Source organism: Meriones unguiculatus, chromosome 18, assembly GCF_030254825.1.
Source record: "Meriones unguiculatus strain TT.TT164.6M chromosome 18, Bangor_MerUng_6.1, whole genome shotgun sequence".
NCBI classification, from domain to species: domain Eukaryota; kingdom Metazoa; phylum Chordata; class Mammalia; order Rodentia; family Muridae; genus Meriones; species Meriones unguiculatus.
Genome location: NC_083365.1, coordinates 68,571,727 through 68,595,581, shown reverse-complemented (window position 1 = coordinate 68,595,581; position 23,855 = coordinate 68,571,727).

The following is a 23,855-nucleotide window of genomic DNA, read 5'->3' as shown; positions in this document are numbered from 1 at the left end:
CAAATTGATGGCAGGAAAAAAAAAATAAAGAAGAAGAAAAAGGAAAAGAAAACAGCTCAGAACTTTTTAGTTGGCCAAATGAAGGACAGAAACTTCACTGCCAGGGAAAGATTTGCTAAAGGAGCCCTTTTGGCTTAAGTGATGATATTTAGCTTCTGAAAATAAAGACTGAAATACATAAACATTGAAAAATAAGAGTTCTTTGTAGAACTTCAAGGCAGGAATGTTGGGGAGGTACAATCTTCCGACACTAATGAGGCAATGGGAAAAAATTTAAAAAGTTGCTAACAAATCTACATTCTGACTATGTTAGTGCTCTGGTGCTTAGCATTATGAGGATCTAGGATCCCACTCCAGCTTCTCCGGTCCACTCATGACCAAATTACCTGGGTGTTTTTAGTGCACACTTTCACTTATAAGTAAATTAAAAGAAGCAGAGGCTGGAAAGTCAGTGAAGTGCAGTAGAAACAAGAGGAACTGATATCAGATCCCTGGTGCCCACTTAAATAATTTTAGAAGAGGCTGTGGAAGGACATGTTTATAAATCCTAAATCTGGGAGGGGCGACAGGAGAATCCCTGAGGTTTGATGGCCAACCAGCCTAACTGAATCAGTGAGCTCCATGTTCAGTGAGAGACCCTGCCCCCAAACAACAGCAGAACCATGAGGAGAAGAGCAGTTGAACAGGATGTCAACCTCTGACCTACACACACACACACACACACACACACACACGGAGGGAGGGAAGGCAGAGGCCAACTATAGTTTAAAAATCTTACCCAGATTTAACATTCTTGAATTGTACTAAAAATCTCTAAAGCAAATATGAGCAGACTTTTGTGACAACAGTCTAATTAAGACTGCATTGTGGCAACCACTGGAATTCAATCTCTCCATTTGATGCTGTTTGTCTTATTTCCTTTTCTATGAAAGTTAAGATCTATATAACCATTATCTTTTCATGAATGTCATCAAAAAAACCTTTGTGAAACAAAATCCATGCACTTGCGATGCCTAGAGAAACAATGTAGAAAATAATGGATGAAAGATGTGAACCCAAATTCCAAGGTTACAAAATCTGCTGTATCTAACATATGAAAATTTCTACATGCTATATTATTGATGTTCCGAATTTTCACACAGGGATTGGGGAACTGAGTCAGCTGGTAAAAGTACTTCAGTTTAGATTCCTGGAACTCAGATAAAAGGCTGGCTATGGCAGCATACACCTGTAATCCCTGAACTGGAGAGGAAACAGGAGAACCTCCTAGGGCTCATTGGCCAGCCGGTCTAACTCAACTCCAGGTTCACTAAGAGAGCCTGTCTCAAAAAGTTTAGTCTAAAGTAATTGAGAAAGGCATCATCTAATGTCAACATCTGGCCTACACACACAAACACAGAAACACAGAAACACACATACAAACGTCTTTACCACATAGACACAAGAATTTCCTACAGTATTTCTAAACCTTAAAATAAACTATGATGTTCACTATGATTAGAGGAAATTGGAACTTTCTATAGCAGAAAAGATCGCAGAAATACAGGTAGGAAACATAGAATTCCAATAATGTCTCTTCTTATGAGTTACTTTTCATATTAAAATTATCTTTTCCTATGTATTATTCTTCATGGTGTCATAAAAGAAATCATCCTCTTTCCAGGAAAAATCAACAACAACAAACTCCCTGTCTTTTGAGCTTACTGGTCTTGAAAAATTTCTCCATCAATTTATTATTTCTCTGTGTTACTATTGACAAAATAATAACATTTTACTTTTCAATTCCCAAATCTATTTGTATGTTTCATGTAATTTTATTAAATTGGTGCTCATGCTTGCTACTAACGTAAGCTTTGCGTAATACTGTTACATTCTGGGGTACCCTGATCTTGAGTGCATGTATGTGTGTGTGTGTTAGCATGCAGGTATACAGGCACACATGAATATATGAGCATGTGGAGTCCAGAGAACAACCTCAAATGTCTTCTTCAATCATCATCTACCTCTTTGAAACAGACTCTCACCAAAGCTTAAGCTCACTGATTCACCAGGCTGACTTGCTTGTAAGCAACAAGGACCCGTGTTCTAGTTTCATTTCTTTGGCTGTGACAAAATACCCCAACCTAAATCAACTTAGGACAGAAAGCGTTTATTTGGCTGACAGTTCCAGGCTGCAGTCTATCACTGTAGGGAACTTACAGAGGCAGGAGTTTAAACTAAAGCATCCACCACCAAGGACAAGGACCGAATACCCACAGGAATCCTGGCGTGCTTTCTGCCACTCCGCATGCTTTTTCTACTCTTACTCGTTCTGCGCCCTTGCCCATGAAAGCTAGGGCGGGTCGTATTCAAGGTGGGTTCCCACTTCAGTTAACAAGACAATCTCTGCAACTTGGTCTAATGATTCCTCCACTGAGCCTTCTCTCAGGTGATTCTGGATTGTGACAAGTTGACAATTAAAACCTAGTTGTCACAGCCTTTCTCCACCTCCCAGCACGGGAATCATGGGCACACGGTCCTCAGTTACGTAGTGTGTTATCTAGAGCTTGAGCTCAGGTCCTCGTGCTTGCACAGCAAGTGCTTTACCAACTGAGTCCTCCCCAGGCCCTATCTGAATGTCACATCTGAGGATATTGTTTCTTCATGCACCTTCCTCAGCACAGGAGTCTGCTTTCAACTTTAGCTTCTGCACAGTGTGGTCGCACAGTATATACACAGTATACACTGACTTTAATAGCAGGTGGGGATGGAAAGATCCCTGAGACAAGCTGGCCTGCCAGATTAGACAACTCAGGGTCTCATGGACTCAGCTGGAGACCTGCCTCAATAAATAAAGACGACAGTGATCGAGGACACCCATCATCAACTTCTTCAACTTTATTCATACATGTTCACACATGTGCATCCAGCACATGGGTAAACATGGGTGCCTAGATAGACACTCAACCCACACATATACATGCTCCAAAAGATCCAATAAAAAGTCTAAATATAGCTAAACTAAAAGCCTTAAATTTAAATGTTCATTTTCTCTGTTCTTATTCAGAGAACTGTAACATTTTTCGCCTCTGTCTATTTCTGACAGGATTTCAATGTGATGCTTTATTATAAGTCATATTTTTTTTAAAAATTCTGGACTTGATTCCTGCTGCTTTGTGACAACAATTTATCCCATCCACTGGGGCTACAGCCTTGACTTCTAATCTAGTCATCCACAAGGAGCAACACATTTTTTTCATGCTCATTTCACTGCAGATGGTTTATGGAGTATGTTTCCTGACAGATGGTTATTAAAGAAGTTTGCTGCCCAATCACAACCAATGTGCATGTTTTCTTTATGAGGCTGATCATCTACTAGAATGTTCCACTTAGTGAACTGCCTAAATAGTTGACTTCCACCACTAAAACTTAATACTATAGGTTACAGTTTTGGGTTTGTAAGGGATAATTCCATTAAATTCCTGGTGCTGAAAATCTATGCATTTGGGGCATGCATCACAGCAAATGCCTGCAATCCCAGCATTTGAGAGGCTTCAGTAGAACTGTGAATTCAAGGCCAGTGCAAGCTCTGAAGGGTCCTGCAGAGTGACTTTTCCTGCAAAGACATGCCATGAGAAGACATTAATCACTGTCCAAAGAAACACTACTCAAGTCTAGCTTATTGTGTAACTTAAAGGAGTATGGGTGAGAGGTTACAATTACATAACGAAAAACTCCAAGCAGGCTCATGAAAGGTGCATCCCTGATCTATTTTGTGAAGGCAGTTCAGTAGGTCAGAGAGTCTACTTTCCCAAGTAGATGCTGCTGCTCTCTAAGTTTCAGGAGCTTCCTGAAGTTAGTAAGTTTTGTTTGTTTACCCACCTTTAATGGAATGATGGAATGTTTCAACTTAAAGGGAATATCTGTGCTAGGGAAATCCTGGTTTTTATTAAAAAAAAAAAAGCCTGTCAACTATTCATTTACCTAAAAAGGCTTCAGTGAGAATCAGATTCTATGAGCAAGGATAAGTCTCAGATCTCCCTATTTTCTGCAGGATGTATTTCCTACCATACCAGTGTTAAATCCTCATCTTTCTTCTGCCTCATCCAACATGGTATGGTGCCCTACATGCTAGCATACTTCCTTCCCCCCAAAGCCAAGACTGCTGGTTTACGTCTTGCCCAACTCATAGCTTGCAAGGTTTCCAAAAGCCTCAACTTAGTGACCCATCAACACTATGCATTTATCACTCCGCAAAATTTGGTAGGTATGTAAAAATAAAGAACCAGAAAATTCATATTCTATTTAACAAAACAGTAATCAATTCTAATTTACTTTAAAACACACCTAAAGAGGTATCCAGATGGTAAAGACCTAAATTCAACCCCTAGGATCTATATGAAAAAGCTATGTGTGATCATACCCACTAGTAATCTCAGCAGTGGAGAAGTGGAAACAGGCTGGAGCCTCAGCCACTCTGGCCAGCCAGGATAGGAAAATCAGGGAGTTTCAGGCCACTAGGAGACCAGGTAACAAAATCAAGGTAGACTACATGCATGACACAACACCCATGTTTGTCCTCTGGCATATGCATACTCATGCAAACATGCCAGCATGTGCACATAAATAGTACACATAAGAATTAAAAACTTGTAAAAGAGTGGAAATAATAACATAGATGCAAGAAGCCTCTGCATTAGAGCAGTGGAAATCTCTGTGCAAAAGGCACTGACTGTGTCTCAGCAGGTGCCTTTCAACTGCTCTAATTAACATCATCAACTCACAGGTTAACATGCACTGTCAAAAGGAGAGACAATTCTGAGATAGATGAGTCCCTCTTCCACTCATGAAACTATCACTGCATTTGCAACTTTCATGAGTTCCTCTTCACCACTGCTAAAGAATGGCTGAAAGAGCTTCTGTTTGAGTGGCTTGGGCTTGCTCTGTAGTCTTTTCCATATGCTTCCCTGGCATGAAGAACTCACTTTGGCTGACAGTCTGGCAGTCCTGGAGCTGCAAATGTCACCATGAGAGATTTGATCAGCCGAGACCGCACGGTGACTCAGTAGGAGATGAACTGAGAATATTAAATCATAAGTTACCGTGTTTTATAACAAGAAATATTTAAATCCAGTGAATTGCTTATGCAAATATAGAAACTTTTGCAGACATTAAATTCAGATTTGGGGAACTGTAGTTAAGAGCTTCATGTTAAGATGGCTCATGGGTTTAGAGCTCTTACAGAAGGCCAGAGCTCAGTTCCAAACATTCACCTCCACTGGGTTGATGACAACAGCCTGTATCTCAAACTCCATCGGTTCTGACGCCCTCTTCTGGCCTTTATAAGTACCTACTCTCATTCACATACCCACACACAGATACATAAATGTAATTAAAGACAGTCTTAACTATAAGTCATTTCTGCGTCCAAATGCAGACATATAAACTCCCTCCATCCTCAGCATCTGCTGTATTGAAGATACGACATGTGTGGGGTCCTATGGACCTGTGAACAATCTCAACATGTATGTAATAAATTCCATGAGCACATGCATTCAATTAAGTGCTTCCAGAAGAAGCAGTTCCATGCTACCTGTGTTCCCACTTTTAAAGAGTGGTTTTTAAACTTAAAAACAGAAAAGAATGTGTATATAGGACATATCAGTCTTCTTTCCTTTTTAATGACTAAAGAAAACACTACTCAAGGAAAAAATAATAAATAAAAATAAATCCAAAATCACCAAAAATAGATATTAGAATTAAGTTTCAAACCTCATGCTTCGTTCTTTTTTTTTTCTAGAAGACTGTATTTGTTTTACTTTACTGCATTTCTAACAAAATATCACCTAAAATACTCAGAATTGGGAAAATGGTATTATGTAATGTGACCCTTATTAATAAATTTTAGAATGCAACAGAATAGAAGAGCAAGTCAGTGATTATTTGTATCTTCCCCTTAATTCCTTTATTTTCTTTGTTAACTTTACTTACAATTGTCTACCAAGATATACTATGTGTTTGAATCTATTTGCATGACATTTTTGACAGATTTCCTTTTGTGCCATGCTATAAAATGGTCTAAGTGCCTCTCTAATAGGCTCATAGCACCATGTATTTATTAGTTATTCTTCTTTTCTTCATACTTATTACATTTGTAGGGGGAGGGGATGTATCTGCAGGGACACTCATGTGGAGATCAAAGGACAAATTTCATCACCAGTCTGTCCTTCTACCATGTAAGTCCCAGAAATTACACTCAGGTTTTCAGGCTTGGTGGGGCCCCTTTTCCTGCTGAGCCATCTGTTGGAACATGGGAAACCTACAGTGACCATACTCTCCAAAAAGAATAATTCTTCCTCTTTCAGTAGCTATCAGTTTCTCTGTGGAAAAAAAATGGGTCCTGAAAACCCCTCCCCACCCATGCTGTAATGTGGACTATCTTAATCTTGTGCGGACCTTCTGCAGGTAGCCAAGGCTACTGTGAGATGATCGCCATGTCATATCCAAAAACCCAGCATTTCATAGCACCCCTCTATCCGTCAGCTCTTTCTTTCCTTCTTCTCTTCCTTGATGTTCCCAGAGCCTTGGGGAAGAACATTAAAAATGCCCCATTTAGGTCTGAGCACCACATCTGTTATTCATAGCACTTTGACGTAGTGTGAATTTCTGAATTCACTGCTGCCAAGCAGCCATTTCTTGCATAGGCAGTTCTTTACTGGAACTCACTGTTCAGTAGGATAAAGGGGATCTTGCATTACTTATTTTTATTTTACTGTGATAAAACACAATGACCAAGGTACCTTAGAAAAGAAATAGTTTATTTGAAATTAGAGTCCCAGGGCGATATGCGTCTTCCATGGCAGGGAATGGAAGTAGCAGGCAGGTATGGTAGCAGGAACAGCTGAAAGCTCACATCTCAAACTGGCAGCAACAGACAGACAGTGCTCTTAAAATAGTGCGGGTCTTAATGCTCCAGCTAGGGCCTCAAGTACTATGTTGAAGAGATACAGAGGGTGCGGGCAGCCTTGCCTTCAGTGGGATTGATTCAAGTTTCTCTCCATTTAGTTTGAAGTTGGCTATAGGCTTGCTGTAAATTGTCTTTACTATGTTTACATATGTGCCTTGTTTGACCACCTCCCCCTGAAGAGGGAGCAGCCTTACCAGGCCACATAGGAAGACAATGCAACCAGTCCTGATGAGACCTGATAGGCTAGAGTCAGAGGGAAGAGGAGGAGGGCCTCCCCTATCAGTGGACTGGGGAGGGTTATTGGAGGAAATGAGGGAGGGTGAGATTGGGAGGGGACAAGGGAGAGGACTACAGCTGGGATACAAAGTGAATAAACTGTAATTAATAAAAGATAAATAAATTTTAAAAAGAAATAGAGCAGGTCATTAAATTGTCAAAACTCACCTCCAGTGATATACTTCATCCAACAAGGCCACCTCTCATCTTTGACCTCTGAAATGGTGCCGATAGGGACCAGTACTCAAATGTCCAAGACTATGGGGGACTTTCCATTCAAGCCATCATCTGGATGTTGCATATAAGACATCAATATACAAATTTTCATAAAGTATGCTCAAGAGCCACAATGCTCTGAGAGCTCAGGTGAGGCTTCAGATTTAACCTGGGTGTCAAAGGGGTTTCCTTTAAATAATTTTAAATTGCACATAGAAGGATAAGAAATTAAATAAGGAATTTGAGAGTATGAAAGACAGTCTTTGCAAAGTAGCCTGGATAGTTTTCCATCTACTGGGTAAATCTGACCACCAAATTTGGCAATATCTTTCACTGAGCATATGGAGACAAAAGTCTCTGCCCTGCTGCTGTGAACCTAAACTGTAAAAATGCCCACAGAGTTCGATTTAGGGAAATCAAAATTAGTCCAAACACATTTTGATCCACTGGTTTAACATGTATAACTGCAGCCTGTTTTAATGTTGCCAAGGTGACAAATGCTGACAGAACTTCTTAGGATAAGTCAAGGAGATTGCAAGAAAACATTTATCAGTAGAACACACAAAAGGAAAGTATGGTAGAGTTTTTAAAACCTTGAAGTGTTAATTCTATCAGTACGCAGTTTTGCTCTTTTGTAAAGATTAAAAGGTATATTTGTTTTCTTCTTCTTCTGATGTCCATCCTCTTTGCCTTTCCAGATGGGGATTGGACATTTTAGTTAGGGTCCTCTCTCTTGCTTATTTTCTTTAGATGCACAGGTTTTAGTGGGTTTGTCCTATGTTGTATGTCTATATGAGTGAGTATATACCATGTGTGTCTTTTTGCTTCTGGGACAACTCACTCAGGATGATCCTTTCCAGATCCCACCATTTACCTGCAAATTTCATGATTTCCTTATTTTTCATTGCTGAGTAATATTCCATTGTGTAGATGTACCACAATTTCTGCATCCATTCTTCAGTTGAGGGGCATCTGGGTTGTTTCCAGCTTCTGGCTATTACAAATAAAGCTGCTACAAACATGGTTGAGCAAATGTCCTTTTTGTGTACTTGAGCCTCTTTTGGATATATGCCCAGGAATGGTATGGCTGGATCTTGAGGAAGCGCTATTCCTACTTGTCTGGAAGAAAACAGGAAACAACCTAGGAACCTACCACAGAGGGCCTCTGAAAGCTTCTGCCCTACATACTATCAAAACAGATGCTGAGCCTGATGGGCAACTGTTGGGCAGAGTGAATGGAATTTTAGGTAAGGACTGGGAAATAGTAAGAGCTGGAGAGGACAGGGTCTCCACAAGGAGAGCAACAGAACAAGAAAATGTGAACACAGGGAACTTCCCAGAGACTCATACTCCAACCAAGGACTATTCATAGAGATAACCCAGAACCCCTGCACAGATGTAGCCCAGGGCAGTTCAGAGTCCAATTGGGTTACATAGTAATGTGAAGAGGGACTGTCTCTGACATAATCTGATTGGCCTGCTCTTTGATCACCTCCCCCCGGGGGGGGGGAGCAGCCTTACCAGGCCATAGTAGAGGACAATGCAGCCACTTTTGATGTGAACTGATGGACTAAGATCAGAAAGGAGAGGAGAACCTCCCCTATCAGTGGACTTGGGGAGTGGCATGCATGCAGAGGGAGGAGGGAGGGTGGGATCAGGAGTGGAGGAGGGAGGGGCTTATGGGGGGGATGCAGAATGAATAAAGTGTAATTGATGAAAAATTTTTTAAAAAAAGGTATATTTGTGGCATGCATGCACCTGTGTGTGTGGGGGGGTGGGGGGGGTGTGCATGTGTGTGTGTGTGTGTGTGTGTGTGTGCACGTGTGTGTGTGTGTGTGTGTACCTACAGAGCCCAGAGAAGGGCTCTGAATTTTCTATAACTGAAGTTGTAGATGGTTGTAATCTGCTCTACATAGTACCAAGAACCAAACTCCAGGTATTCTGCAAGAACAGAAGGTCTCTTAAATGATGAACTACTTCTTCAGTTCTTTTTTTTTCCAAACAAACAAACAAACAAACAAACAAACAAAGGACACTGTTGTGATTCTGCCCTCAACCTCCTCCAGCCCTGGGAAGCATATCCTGAAGGTTTGGGAAGCGCTGGCTATTATGTAATGACAGTTCCTGTCTTCCTTGGACGATTAACCTTTAAGTAATCAGTACTTCCATTTCAACTAAAAACACATGAAAAATTACATATCTTCCAAAGGGGAGGGTATAGTGGGATGTAGCCAATGTCTTTTTCCAGCACAGAACATCCAAAACTTTTACCTTAAGATGGGACATTCTATGATGCGGTTACCATTCACAGATTCCTCTCAGAACTACTTGCATACATTAATATCCATCATCTGCCCTATCTTTCCCTGATTCCATTCGAGGTTTCATAACTGAGATTGTTCACTAAATACTTTCTCTCTCTCTCTCTCTCTCTCTCTCTCTCTCTCTCTCTCTCACACACACACACACATATACACACATACTGACATACACTCACTCACTTGCACAGACATTGAACACACATTCATCACATGCATGCACACATTCACATACAACACTCTCTCACACATACACACACAGAGAGACAGAGAAAGAGTTCCTATTTTAGGAATTTAATCTAAAAGGTTATCTCTTTTTAAATCTCTTATGCCAAAGATATAGAGAATCAATTTTTTTTTCTTTTCCTATTCTTCATGTATTTGGGGAAGAGCACAAATGTTTGTGGGTGCATGTACAGATGGAAGATTGGTGCTTGGAATCAATCTAGACTGCTTTTCCGCATTAATCATTGAGGTGGGTCTCTCAGTAAGACCTCGATATCACCGATAAGGCTCCCCAGCTAATGACTCACTCTGGCAATCCCCTGTTTCTGACTTTCAAGGCCAGCTGCCACACAGATGCTGCCCACATGTATGTGAAGTTCTGGAGATCCCAACTCTACTCTTACACTTGTGCGGCAAATGCTGAACCATTGAGCCATATCCACAACCCCAGAACCATATTTTTAGATATAAAGTAATTGAGAAATAAGAAAAAAAATCAAGCTGCTTTCTGAAAGGCTGTGGCCATCCATCTATTTTTCCAGTTCTGTCAAAAACAACTCCATTTATCCTGAAAGCTGCAGAAAGAAATTGAAATGCCCAAATAACGGAATACTTAAGAGACCCGAACTATTGCCTACGTTTCGGTAATAATTCTCAGTGACTCCAAACAACCTGAGGGAAGGTGTGCTCCTAAAGCTTTCGCAGGGAAGAGTTACGAGGACATAACTCTCAGAGCACAAAGTAGGAAAGATGGAAAAACAATCCAACCCCCAAAAAGAAGTAAGCAAACTGAAAATTTCATCCTAAACAATAATAACAGAATACACAGTATGGGTGGCTTGGAGCCAAAGGCACACACTGGGTCCATCAGTTCTACTCTGATTCCCATTCCATTGTTAAGTCATTTTCCATTCATCCTTGTAGGCCTGTGAGTGAATTTTCTGGACCAGTTATCTCAAGTATTACACAGCATTTATTAAATCTAAACTCCTCTTGGGAACCTACATCTAGATCCATCATTCCAACAGTGCCAAGTTGCCTTTCAGTGTGCACTAAGCCAGTGGAGTAGAATCACCATATGTACAGCTTATATTTTGAGGTACAAGTTTGAATATACCAAACTACATCAGGGGATACTTAATGACCTATTTCATCCTCTGTGTTTGTAAAACCTATTTTTTTTTTGAATGCTCAGAAATATCCTTTCATAGCCATGTAATGCTCTGGGTCCCTAAACAATGATGATTGATTCTGTTTGGTCTAGCAAACTCAAATTATCCCGTAATCATTTTAGCCTGCCAGCCATGCTTACATTGAATTGTTTTCTTTGTGTGTGTGTTAGAGAAGAAAATCCAGGGCCATCATGAAAAATGAAAAGGGGTAAAGGTAAATAAAATAAAAGATTTCTCTGTGCTGAAGAAAAATGCAACTACTTTAATTTTCTACGCCAAATAGTTTTCATTTGATATCAAAGTGAAGTGAATTTGAAAATAGAAAACACAGTCCAATTTTCAAGTAAACTGATCTTTTGAGTGTTGAGTCACAGGCTTGCTCTGTGCCAAAAAGAATTCACTAAATAAGATGACAATTTTTCCTTCCCATCCTGAAATCACTGCCACTTATGACATCATAAAAATGTATGAAATGCTTTAACACATGATTGTGTAGAAATTTCCTCTGAACTGAATCATTCCATCCTAGAGGGAGGCTCATTAAGAGTCAAGAAGTAAACAAAACTTAAAAGGCTTAGGATGCCAACTCACAAGTCTAGAAAAATGCCTGAAATGTACAGGCTTCACAAGGCCCCTCCCAAAGGTTACATAAAGAGAAAGGGCTTCTGGGGAGAGAAGACTTTCTGATCTGTAGGGCAGCCTTCAAGTGGTGCAAGAGGCTCCAGTGTCTCAGCTTTCATGAGTTGTTGTCCAAGCTGAGATGGGCTTTTTAGCAGTGTAGCGGCCTTCAACTCATGTACACTACTGTAAGTAACCATAATAATGTCATTGGACCATCAAGCTAGCCTTCCGTGAAATAATTTCTTTGAACTGTCAATCTCTCTAGCTGAGGTTGTAGATATTCATTCCTATCTCTCCAAGAAAAGTAACAGTAACACCATACGCACACAAACAAATATTTTCCTAAACACTTTACTCACTAATGAATGAAGTGGACAATGTTTATATATATTGGAGAGATGGAGAGAAAAAAAGAACAGAGAGAAGAGATGAAGGAATGAAAACAGTGAGGTGAAAAAAATATTATCTTCTCATTTTCCCTACCTGACTCTGCCTCACCATATACACATAAAGATAGTTTTTTGTTGTGGACAATTAGCATTTTTATCTGCTTCTATGACTAAGAAATTGTAAAATCCACATTTTTTTTTTCCTGGACATTTGTTTCCGTCACTAAAAGCAAGCATTGGAACGACTTCACTAAAATCCTTCCTAAGGCTGACCTCCTGGACTTCCAAAGTAATTTCTAGATCTCCAAACACGTGATTAAGTACTTCTGCTGCACCAACTGGAAAGTTGATAAAAGCCAACAGGGAAAAGCCAACAAAGTTCCCAGGGAACTATGCGTGGTTTCAAAAGTAAAAGTCATTGAAATGTTCTAAGAAAAAGAGAAGATGTCAGGTCAGCAATTTTGAAATATCCTTTTGGGTAAAATAAGAAACAATTATCTTCCATCAGACATTTCTGAACTGCTCACCTTGACAGCCTTTGCCATTTCAGTTTTTCCTCCCTCCCACTTTAGAGCTAATTGCTCTTCCCTTTGGATACTGCGGGTGCCTCTGACTTGGCTGAAAAGTTTGATTGAAGCGCATCACGGATTTCCATAGAACTCATCTTCATCTAATCTTCACCTAACAGTAGAGGCAACAGTAAATAATGTTATGCAACGTTCTCTGAGACACTTTTGTTGTTATTTTAAATAGTTATTTCCTTTTAAATTAATGTATATGTGAGTCTGTAGGGTACATGTACATATGAAGGCAGGTTCCTAAAAAGTGCAGAAGAGGGCATCAGTTCTTCTGGACCTGGAATTACAAGCTGCCTGACCTGGGTGCCAGACACTGAACTCAGATCTTCTGCAAGGGGACTATGTACTCTTAACCTCCGAGTCATCTCTCCAAACCCTACGTCTCTTACTAAAAATAATTAATAACAGTTGCACCGATTTTATAGACTTTGTTGCTGAGGTTGTGTTAGGAAACAAATATGAATGAAAAGTTTTTAATTCATAAGGGTTTTATATAAGTATTAGTTTTAGCAGCATTATCCTTAATAACAGGAAAAATACATACCACTCATACCATTGATGCTTTTTCATACATTTCAATTAATTCAACATTTGTTAAACAGTTCATATTTGGAGGGCATGTGTGAAAACGTAGAATAAAATGTATGTGAAGGATTGAAAAATGAATCTATAATATTCAAGATTTTTTGCTGTTGTTTCTAATTATTGAGGCAGAGTTTCACCATAGGGCTCCAACTGCCCTTAAACACCTATTGAGCCTGAGCTGATCCTCAGACTTGTAAGTGCTCAGTTGCATGTGTGTACTACAATGTCTAGCTTGAAATATAATGAGATTATAATTTCTATATATTACTTGTGGAGTTGAGTCATCGCCATCATGTCTTTGAGTGTTTCAGCTGTACTCTGGCAGAGAACCTCTTCCTAGGCATGGGTGACCTGGAGAAGAGTCTGACTTTCCAAGCAGCTACATGAACAAAAATTACTAAAACATAAAGTTTTGCATTGAAACCAAACGCTGTTTCTGCCACAGCGGGTTAAACCCTTGTGTTCCTGAGCTTTGGTTGAAAGAGAAAAGCTCAGAACAATATGAGAATGAAATGCTACATCAACAGGGCAGATAAAAACTTGATTCGATGATTCAACAAATAGTCATTGTGAGCGTAGTGTGTGTCATAGTCCATCCTGGGTTAGGGACCAAGAGAGTCAGAAGGTCTAGCCCCTGTTGTGAAGACTTATACACAGCCTGCACAATGGGACGCAGAGCACAGTACAAATCAGAAGATAAGAACGCTGTAGTGATATTTCTATAATGAACATTTGCAATTCTAATGGAGGAACTAGTGCAAGATCCGCTGCCAAAGGAAGAGAGCTAGAAAAAATGTATATATGAAAGTTCACAAAACAACTACTGTTTAAAAAATTATCCACAACAGGCAGTGTGGGGATGCAGTCCCTGAGATGAATGAAAGAACTGAGGAGAATTCTGTGGTAGCTCCCGGGTCACAGTTTTGCTACATTTTACCCAAATACCCTATCCCAGCACAATTTTCCAAAGGCAAGTGGAATGGTTTAGTTATTATCTTGGAATTCTGTACATATTCCCAATCAGATGAAGACACCCAGTCCGCAGCAAACCATATGCAAGAAAAGGACTGTGCTGCCCATTCCCCACCCAATGATACTAGTTACACACTACTCCAAAGTGGTTGATCTAAAAGAAATGTGGATGGCTTGCTGAAAGAATGCCTGAATTATCTCCATATCTTAGGGGTAAAATGTGAAAAATAGTGTCTTTATGAAATATAGCTCTGGATCCCCAGGAGAAAGTATAGATGCAGTTCAAAGAAAAATGGAAGGGACCCCACTCTCCACTGTTGTGTTTTGGAGGCAAGCTCATGTAGTCATCCAAACTAGCTTTGAACTTGCTGTGTAGCTGGAGATGGCTCTGAGTTCCCGATTCTCCTGCCTGCTCCTCTCAAGTTGTGTGATTTCAAGGCATGTGCCACCACAGTTGGTCTTTGCAGTACTGGGATCAAACTCAGGGCTTTCTGTTTGCTAGGCCAGCACTCTATTAACTGAGCCACACCACAAGCTTACCATGATTCTTCGTGATGCCATGAGACACAATTTACTTCCTATTCCTGCAATTCTGAGCTCACTAGAGTTAGAGGCTAACAGGCAAGGGTAGCACTGAGTCCTTAGCTGTAGCTGCTGGATGGACACTGAGAATTCCCTGTATATAGAAACTAAAGTCAGGAGCCTGAATTGCTAACTCAGGTGACTTGCTTCAATTATTGCAGGAAGGATGTGTCACTGATCTAGTACAAAACCAGTAAAGACTGGTGCTACTTTGCATAACTGTGACTAGGTTTATTTACCTTCAGAAAAGGTAAAAGAAAGTCAGGCTCAGGAAAGGGAGCCAGAAGTCTCAGCTCCTGGTTCACTGTGTGTCAGCTTCGTGGAGGTTGTGGACTCCTCAGAGGCAGCTCTCACTAACTGTGGTTCCTGTGTAAATGAACAAGGTGGGGCATGAAAGCATAGCCATAGTTTGCAGTATAGGAAAACTCTGAGAAGCCAACTAAGTTTACCTTATTCTCATGAAAGACCTGGAGGGGACAGGAGCCCCACAGGGAGAGCAACAGAACCAAAAGATCTGGGTCCAGGGGTCTTTTCTGAGACTGATACTCCAACCAAGGACCATGCATGGAGATAACCTAGAACCCCGGCTCAGATGTAGCCCGTGGCAACTCAGAGTCCAAGTGGGTTCCTAGTAAGGGGGACAGAGGCTATCTCTGACATGAACTCAGTGGCTGGCTCTTTGATCACTTACCCCTAAGCAGAGGGGTGGGGGGATGGGTACAACCTTAACAGGCCACAAAGGAAGACAATGCAGCTAGTCCTGATGAGACCTGATAGACTAGGTTCAGATGGAAAGGGAGGAGGACCTCCCCTATCAGTGGACTTGGGGAGGAGCATGGGAGGAGAAGAGAGAGAGGGGGCTACACCTGGGATACAAAGCAAATAAATTGTAATAAATAAAAAATACATTTAAAAAAGAATAGAAAAAAGAAACGTTTGTTTGTTTATGTGTGTGTGTGCACATACATGATACACACAGGCATGGATGCACATGCAGGAGACTATAGAAGGCAGAAGAGAATATCATATTGATGTTACAGAGTTATGGACAATTGTGAGCTTCCCAACGTAGATGGTAGAACCAAACTCCAATCCTTTGCAATAGCAACAAGTGCTTGCTCTTAAGAGTTAAGCTGTCTGACCCTAGCTCATCAGGTCTCACCAGGACTGGCTGCAATGGCCTCCTCTGTGGCCTAGCTAGGTTGTTCCTCCCACGGGGGGTGGGAGGTCAAAGAGCTAGCCACTGAGTCCTCCCCTATCAGTGGACTTAGAGAGAGGCTGGGAGAAGATGAGGGAGAGAGGGTAGGATTGGGAAGGAATGAGGGAGAGAGATACAAAATAAATAAACTGTAATTAATATAAAAAATAAAAATAATTCAAAAAATATTAAGCCATTTCTTCAGCCTCCGTGGTGTTTATTAAGCAATACCCAGGCTTAACAAACAAGGTTAGAGCCCCCACATGATGGTCATGCCCCACTGGAATTTCACAGCATATGAAACGTTTCTGTAGAAAGGCGTATTATCAGTTAGATTAGTAGGACTGTGCCAGACATGGTGGCTGAGGAAGAGGATCAATAGAGATCAGGGGTTTGAAACCAGGTTGGGAAGTGTGATAAAACACTGTCGCAAAAACTGCTATTACAAAAATAACTTCATGGATGTGATAGTAAATTTTCACTACATGCTTTGGAGGATTTAGAACCGACTGGAGGCACACTTCTGTCTATAAGCATGGTTTGGGTGTCTAGGAAAGCCCTGTTAGGAATATGGACAGTGACATTCCATGAGTTAGGATCCTGGACCGAAGAAAAAGAAGAAATGGAATTGAGCACCAGCATTCACCTCGCTGCCTCCTACTACAGAAACTGTGTGGGTAGCCACCCCTCCATCCTGCCACCATGGCTTCCTTCCTCATGGGCTACGCCACCTCAGACTAGAAGCCAAAGTATACTTTTCTTAAGTAGCCCTTTTTTTCAGATATTTTCTACATCAATTCAGTGGGATTATATGGCACATTTTTTTTTATTTTAGTGATGTAAATTTTACTGGACCTGTTTTACACTTTCTCCACAGCCTAGAATGCTGTTATAATTTATTCAACCAGCATTGTCCATAATCCTCCTCTGCTAGCCTCTCAATTCTGTATCTCCTTTTTAGATGCATAAATTTTTATTGTTGCAACAGGCTTCATAGTCATCAATTTTAGAAAATGCTGAGCAATAACTAAGTTCTGAACCTCAACCACCCACATCCATCCTACTTGCAATAGAGGAACTTTTCCCGTGCCCAGGGAGAACCACCTGTCTATCAAGCATATGCTTATATTCCTGTCCATCGTGGGCAAGGTGTCCTGGTTTGCAAAATAATATTAAATAAGAAAGACAAAGGTAAGGTTGAGGGTGAAGAGATCGCTGGACAAAGGTGAGAGCATTTGTTGTAAATTCAGAAAGACATGAATTTGAGTTCTACATTCTTGCTTTTTTTCTTCCTGTTCCTATATTAAGCAGTCCCTTATAATAAGAAACAGTGTTTTTCCCATACAGAAAGAAACTCTAGGCAGATTTTTCTGCTTGCAGTAATCCCTTCCTCTTTAATGTTGGCCTGTGTGCCCCAATTCAAGCCAATGACTTCAAAGAGTGTCCTTTGAGGGATCTAAGAAGCCTTAAGTTCTTGCTTTTGCTGGTGTGATCTCAAATTAATCTAGTATCACTGACATCTGCAGACTTATCTTTTCCATGGAGATGAGATTAGCTGCCTTATGTCACCATGTTATCAAAGGGTTTGATAGGTTCTCGTGAGACAGAACCTTGAAAAGTTAATAATGTGTTACATTGCAGTGTGATTTTTATTACCTTAGACACAGCCTGGATGTCTAAGATGTAAACTTATCCTTTAAATTTAACCATAATTTTGAATTAATTTGATGCAAAGCAATTGAAATGTCCATATAGTCAGTAACTGGAAAGAATTAAAGATCAATAATGATGAGAGATGGAACAGTGCAGAGGTATAAAAAACACTAGAGACTGCTTATCTGTGGCAAAATATACTGTATCTGTGTATTCTCTCCTGCTGTGATAAAACACCCCCACAAAAAGCAACTTAGGGGAGAACAGGTTTATTTTGGCTTACAGTTCTGGGGAGTGGGAAGGAAATCCATCATGCCAGGGAAGATGTATAATCAGGAGTGTTGAGGCAACCTGGCATTCTAGAAACAGAGGGAAAACAGGAAGTGGGCAGGCTATAAAAACACAAGCACCACCGCCATCTCTAGCAAGGCTTTGCCTCCAGAAAATTCCGTAATAGCATCACCAACTGGAGACCCAATGGTCAGATACCTGAGTCTACAGGGAACCTTTCATACCCAACGCATACAAGGTCTTCTGCAAAATAAAGCAATATTTATCAAACAGAGAAATCAAGCTAAAGCTGAGAATTAGAAACTTCCTCCTCCCCTGCCCCCCGCAAATGGCATTCATAGTACCAGGCTATGAATGCTACTGGGAGAGAAAAGTCACCAAGGTTCTTTATCAACTGTGGACTCCACAGGCAACAATACCAACCTTCAAGGCAAACTATGCCCAATCATATAAAGGTGGCAAGAATGTCTGAGGGTTAATCAACTTGTTCCAGACTAGATCAGTGGCCTACTCCGTGGAAGGGAATACATGTCTGGTTCTATAAGCCAGATCAGAAGCTTTTGATAGGGGATGTAATGAGCCTGGAGAAAATGTGCTACTGATGTTTTGCTAAATGGACATATAGTCAAACTGCCTTCCAGATTCTTATTTATACCCACAGACGAGTGTGGCTCCCAGCCTGGATCAGAAAAGCTTCTTCTTGCAGAGGGTGATAATAAATTTAAAAAACAATCACAACTGGTCAAAGTGTTATGACCAAGTGATGGTTGAGGACCCAGTCCTAAATGAGATATCTGTATCATCCTCTGCTAGGACCAGAGAACATCACAAAAGAGGGATGGAAAATTGTAATAGATAAAGGACGGGGAGGAGGATGCTAGATGTTGTCTTGCAGATATGTGTAGTTATCACCATCCTGAGCATACAATAGCTGTGGCTCTTTGCACAGGGAAGAATGTAGTAGAAGAGTCAACGGTTGTGAAAAAGGAAGTCTACCATCTCATTGGCGGCTGTTGGAGCTACCACCAGGGCATTAGCCATGAGTCATACTGGGCAGACTGCTCAGACCCTGAATAATCATTTAGCCAATGTAGCTCATGCCTTAGTTGTACATAAAGGAATTAAGGCTCAACTAAAAGGAAGCTTGATGGTGTTCAATCAGAGGATTGACCTCTTGCAGGAGCAAATTGATACCCTATGGCAAATCGCTCAACCTGGCTGTCGATGAAAGTATGCTGGACTTTGTGTCACTAGCATACAACATGAGAATTTTTCCTGTGCTGCAAATCTGTCTAAACAATTATCGAGCTATATTTTAGGTAATTGGACTGGAGAATTCGATACTACGATGGAGCAGCTGAGAGTGGCCATTGTCACAGTAAATTCTACCAGAGTGGACGCAGGACTAGCCACAGGATTATCAACATGGATTGCTGCAGCCATGAATCATCTGAAGGAATGGGTGGGCAAGGGAGCGTTAACAGGCCTTCTGGTGTTGGTCTCTTTGGTTTGCCTGTGGTATATATGCAAGATTAGAGTCTCACAACAGTGTGATGCAGCCATGATCATTCAGGCCTTTACAGCCATCGAAGCAGGACATTCTCCCCAAGCATGGTTGGATACCATAAAAAGCTAAAATGATACGCTCAGGATGCGAGGTTAAGCACTGCACTCAGGGTCAGCCGCTTTCGACCCAGAGAAGAGCATGTCTGATTGCATGCGGGTTGATGCCCCAGGTCCCACCTCTGAGAAAAAGGTATCGGACGGGTCTGATGCTCTTTGGGTGGATGACACCTAAATGAACATCGGTACAAAGTCCCAATTTATTTCTAATATCAGAGATCAGACCTCTACTCTTGCCTGATGCGTCTAAAACTTAAAAAGGGGGAACTGTAGAGAGCTGCGGAATGCTATGCCTTAAAGATGGAGCTGGTTTCTGCCTTCCACCTTCCCGATGGTGAGTGCTCTCTGTCACGAACAACTCCACATTTGGCTAAGGCCGAGGATCTGGCTTGCTTCCATCTATGTGGACCTATTTGCATTGCCCACGTGGCACGCCTGGGTTGGCTACCCAGAGGCTATTTAAGCTGTGGGCTGGCTTTCCCCAGGGTCCAAGGATTGTTCAAGGTTCCTGAATAAACTGCATTGAAAAAAAATTTTTTTTTAATTAATGTAAAAAAAAAAAAAGACAGTGTGAAAGAAATAGGAGGACAAAGTGGATGTGATCACAACATATTCTGTTCATGCAGGTAGTTATTGAAGACTAAATAATCATTTAAAACTAAAGAAAATAAAATGTATCTAAGAAACGACCATTTAATAATTCCAAAGGTACTGTGAGTTGTTCAGATGCTTTATAATGATAATGGGCATAAACATATCAAAAGTCCAAAAAGACAGAGGGAGCATCAGAGGTAAATTTCAGTCGCATGGGACTGCTCGCAGCAAATTATATTCAACTGACTCATTTCCAAAATAATGAAGAAGATGCATCATGAACTTTGGATTGAAATATTCTGGAAGTATCTGATTGTTATAGCTCATAAAATTTTACTACAAGTAAATTAGTAAAATTAGTTTTATATGAGCATAGAAATGTGGACTAAAACCCTGGAATGAAATAAAGGAGGTTGGGGCAAAGCATAAATTAGAGTGTGCCCAGTTGCTCCTCGTTGCTGGTGTGCTGAGTGGCTTACAGAAACTCTCCCAGGACTTTGCTAATGGATGAGACATATGTACACACATGTGCCTATGACCCATCTAAGCCTCCTTGTGGAGACTCTCTATGCATTTAACAAGATCTATTAGGGGAACAAGAGTTGAATTCAGGTCTGTGGGTCACTAACACAGTCAATTTTTATTTAAAGAGGACAACCTCAGCCCAACCAAAAACTAAAAGTTCATTTTAAATTTCTGCACAAGCATGTTGCCTGGAAGATTAGGCTCTTGTAATTGATTGGGCCCCACTAAGCTATGAAACCACATCTGTGGAACATTGGGTGTACCCCATTCTCTGTATGGCAATGGAAATGTCTCCCACAGATTCAAATGTGTATGGGAGGCTGAGGACATGCCATCTGGACCAACAGGCCATATCCACCCAGATCCCACAAACAGAATTACGGTTTTAGTCTGACACTTCCCAAAATTGTCCTGGGGGAGGTAAGAGGCACAGGAGGAATTTTTTAAAAATGTTGAATTCTTAAATAAATATAGGAAACCTGGGATAACAAACTTAAATGGATTTCTCTCCTGCAGAACTTTTCACGTATAAAAATGTGCATCGGACAGCCTTGAATGCAACTTGAAAAACATTAACATTCATGGAACTCACAGAACATTCTAGATATCTTCGGGTTACTATCCACAGTTCATTGAAATGGACTTTGAGAATCACTATGGCAAGTACATTCAAAATCCTCTCTTCAGTGTCACAAGACACAGGCAGTAAAGTCATGAAGTTTAGCAATGTCTACATGCGATATTTTATTTCCTCTGGAGTCCGTCGTCTAACCAACAATCATTCACTCTGTCAGCCTTCATAAGCAGCAAGGTGTGACTCATGACAGGATCTAGATGCCTGATTGCCCCCTTCTGGCAGTTAGATGATGAAAATGGAAATTTGAGAATATTGGCCACCTTGTAGAGTACTTACCTGTCATGTAGTAAACCCTGAGTTCCATTCTTAGCATCCCATCAGCTGGAAACAGTAAGACACACCTATAGTCTCAACACTCAGGAGCTGGAGGCAAGAGGATCAGAGTTCAAAGCCATCTTCAGCTACATAGCAGCTTTGGATACTTAAGAAATCACATTTTGGAAAACGAATACATGGAAAAAAAACTTTTTGAAAGGATGGTAATACGCTGGTGGCTCAGCCTATCATGTGCTTCCACCAGATCTCTGATCCTTGTTCATATTCCAGCAGAAAGCACTGACATGGGACGGTTCAGTCCCCCTAGCAGTTTCCTCTCTTCTGCGAGCTGTTCCACAGAAACAGCATGTCACTGTGACACTACAGTAGCTTCTGACTGTGTAGCATTTGCTAAGACTCTAGTTTTTACTCCTCTTCCATTTCTGTGTCTTCTAAGCCTGCTTCTCTACCCTAACGCCTATGCCCCCTCTCTCTTTCTGTGTGTGAATGTGTCTTTGTGTGGCTGTGTGTGTCCTTTGCTGTATGCCCCACATATGCAGATGTACACACTGACATGCACAGAGGAGGCTCTCGTGTACCCTGCGCTGCCCTCTCCACATAATCCCTTTGAGACAGTCTTTCACTGAATCTGGCATGAAGATGGTGGCAAGCAAGATCCAGGGATTTTATTTTTCCACTGGAGTTACCCGTAAGCATACAGCCGTGTCCAGCCTTTTAAAGAGATGCTGAGAATTCAAATTCAGGTCTTCATGCTAGTACAACACTGAGCTACCTGTTTAGCTCCAGATTCTTCAACTTCTTGAATTACTCAGTAAAATCTTGGAAAAAAAAATCCCTTTATTGTATAAATTACAGAGTTGGCTATTGTAGACAGTCAAGAAATATCACTGCTCATATTAGTCAGACACTTAGAAACGTTCACTTACAGTTTCCATCTCTAGGAGAATGGGATTAGATCTTCAGGCTTCAGTAGTATGGCTTACAAAGGTGTCGGGAAAAATCAAAGCAGAATTGTAACAGTAATGGTTTCAGTATGCATAAAAGACCAATGGGTGTACCCAAGGTCATCAAAGTCTGCACAGGGCCAAGTCTCCTGTGCGAAGTGGTATGTGATTACAGATTACCCTCCGGCGCACTCCCGTGTCCTTGAACTCAAGCCTATTTTCCTGTGTGACCGAGTGCAGCAAAATGCTGTGCAATAACTGTATTTCACCAGTCACTGTTCCAACTGCTGTAACAAAACACCCGACAAAACCAACGTGAGGAAAGGAAGGTTTAGTTCTTGTTCGCAGACTGAGGGCCCAGTCTCTCATGGCCTGGAAGGTACGGTGGCCAGGATGTGAGGAATCTTGTCTCCTTTCTGCAGTCAGGAAGCATCGAAATGAACACTTCCCTGCTGTCCTTCCTCTTTGTGTGCAGTCCAGGAAGGCAGCCTGTGGGATGATGCCTTACTTGATTAGAAAATCTCTTCCCTCCTCAATTAACTCAATCAAGTTAATTTGCAGATATGTTCAGAGCATTGTTCTCTGAGTAATTCTAGATGCTTCCAAATTGGCAGTTGTTAACAGCCACAGTTGCTCTATTGCACTATTTAGGAAAAGGTTGGCAAGAGGAGCAATATCTACCTATTTAAATAGAGTGCATGCACCCTGAATATTTCTGATACCCAGTTGAGCCTATGGCTATAGAAGGCTGAGTGTTTGTGTTTGAAATAATGAACAACAACCAGAATCTCTAGATTGCTGTAGTATTGGAAGTAATCCAAGCTAACAGACATCTACAACATATGTTACCATTTAAGACTGAAAAATAAGGACCACACTTGCCTTACTATAAGAAACCATTAAGGAACTGGAGGGAAGGATCAGCAGTTAAAAGCATATGTTTCTCTTCAGGAGGACCTGAGTTCAGCTTCCAGAACCTACATAGTACAGATCATACCCACTTGTACCTACAGCAACAGAGCAATACCTCCTCTGGCCTCGTCATGCACCTGCACATGTATGGTTCACACACAAACACACACACACACACACACACACACACACAGCTAACATAAAAAAACAATCAATTAAAATATAAAAGGGAGTGTATGAAAATTCACACCAGTAAAGATGTTGAGCATTGGGTATTAAGTAATGAGAATCTCTGAAAACAAATGCACCATTTAGAAGACAA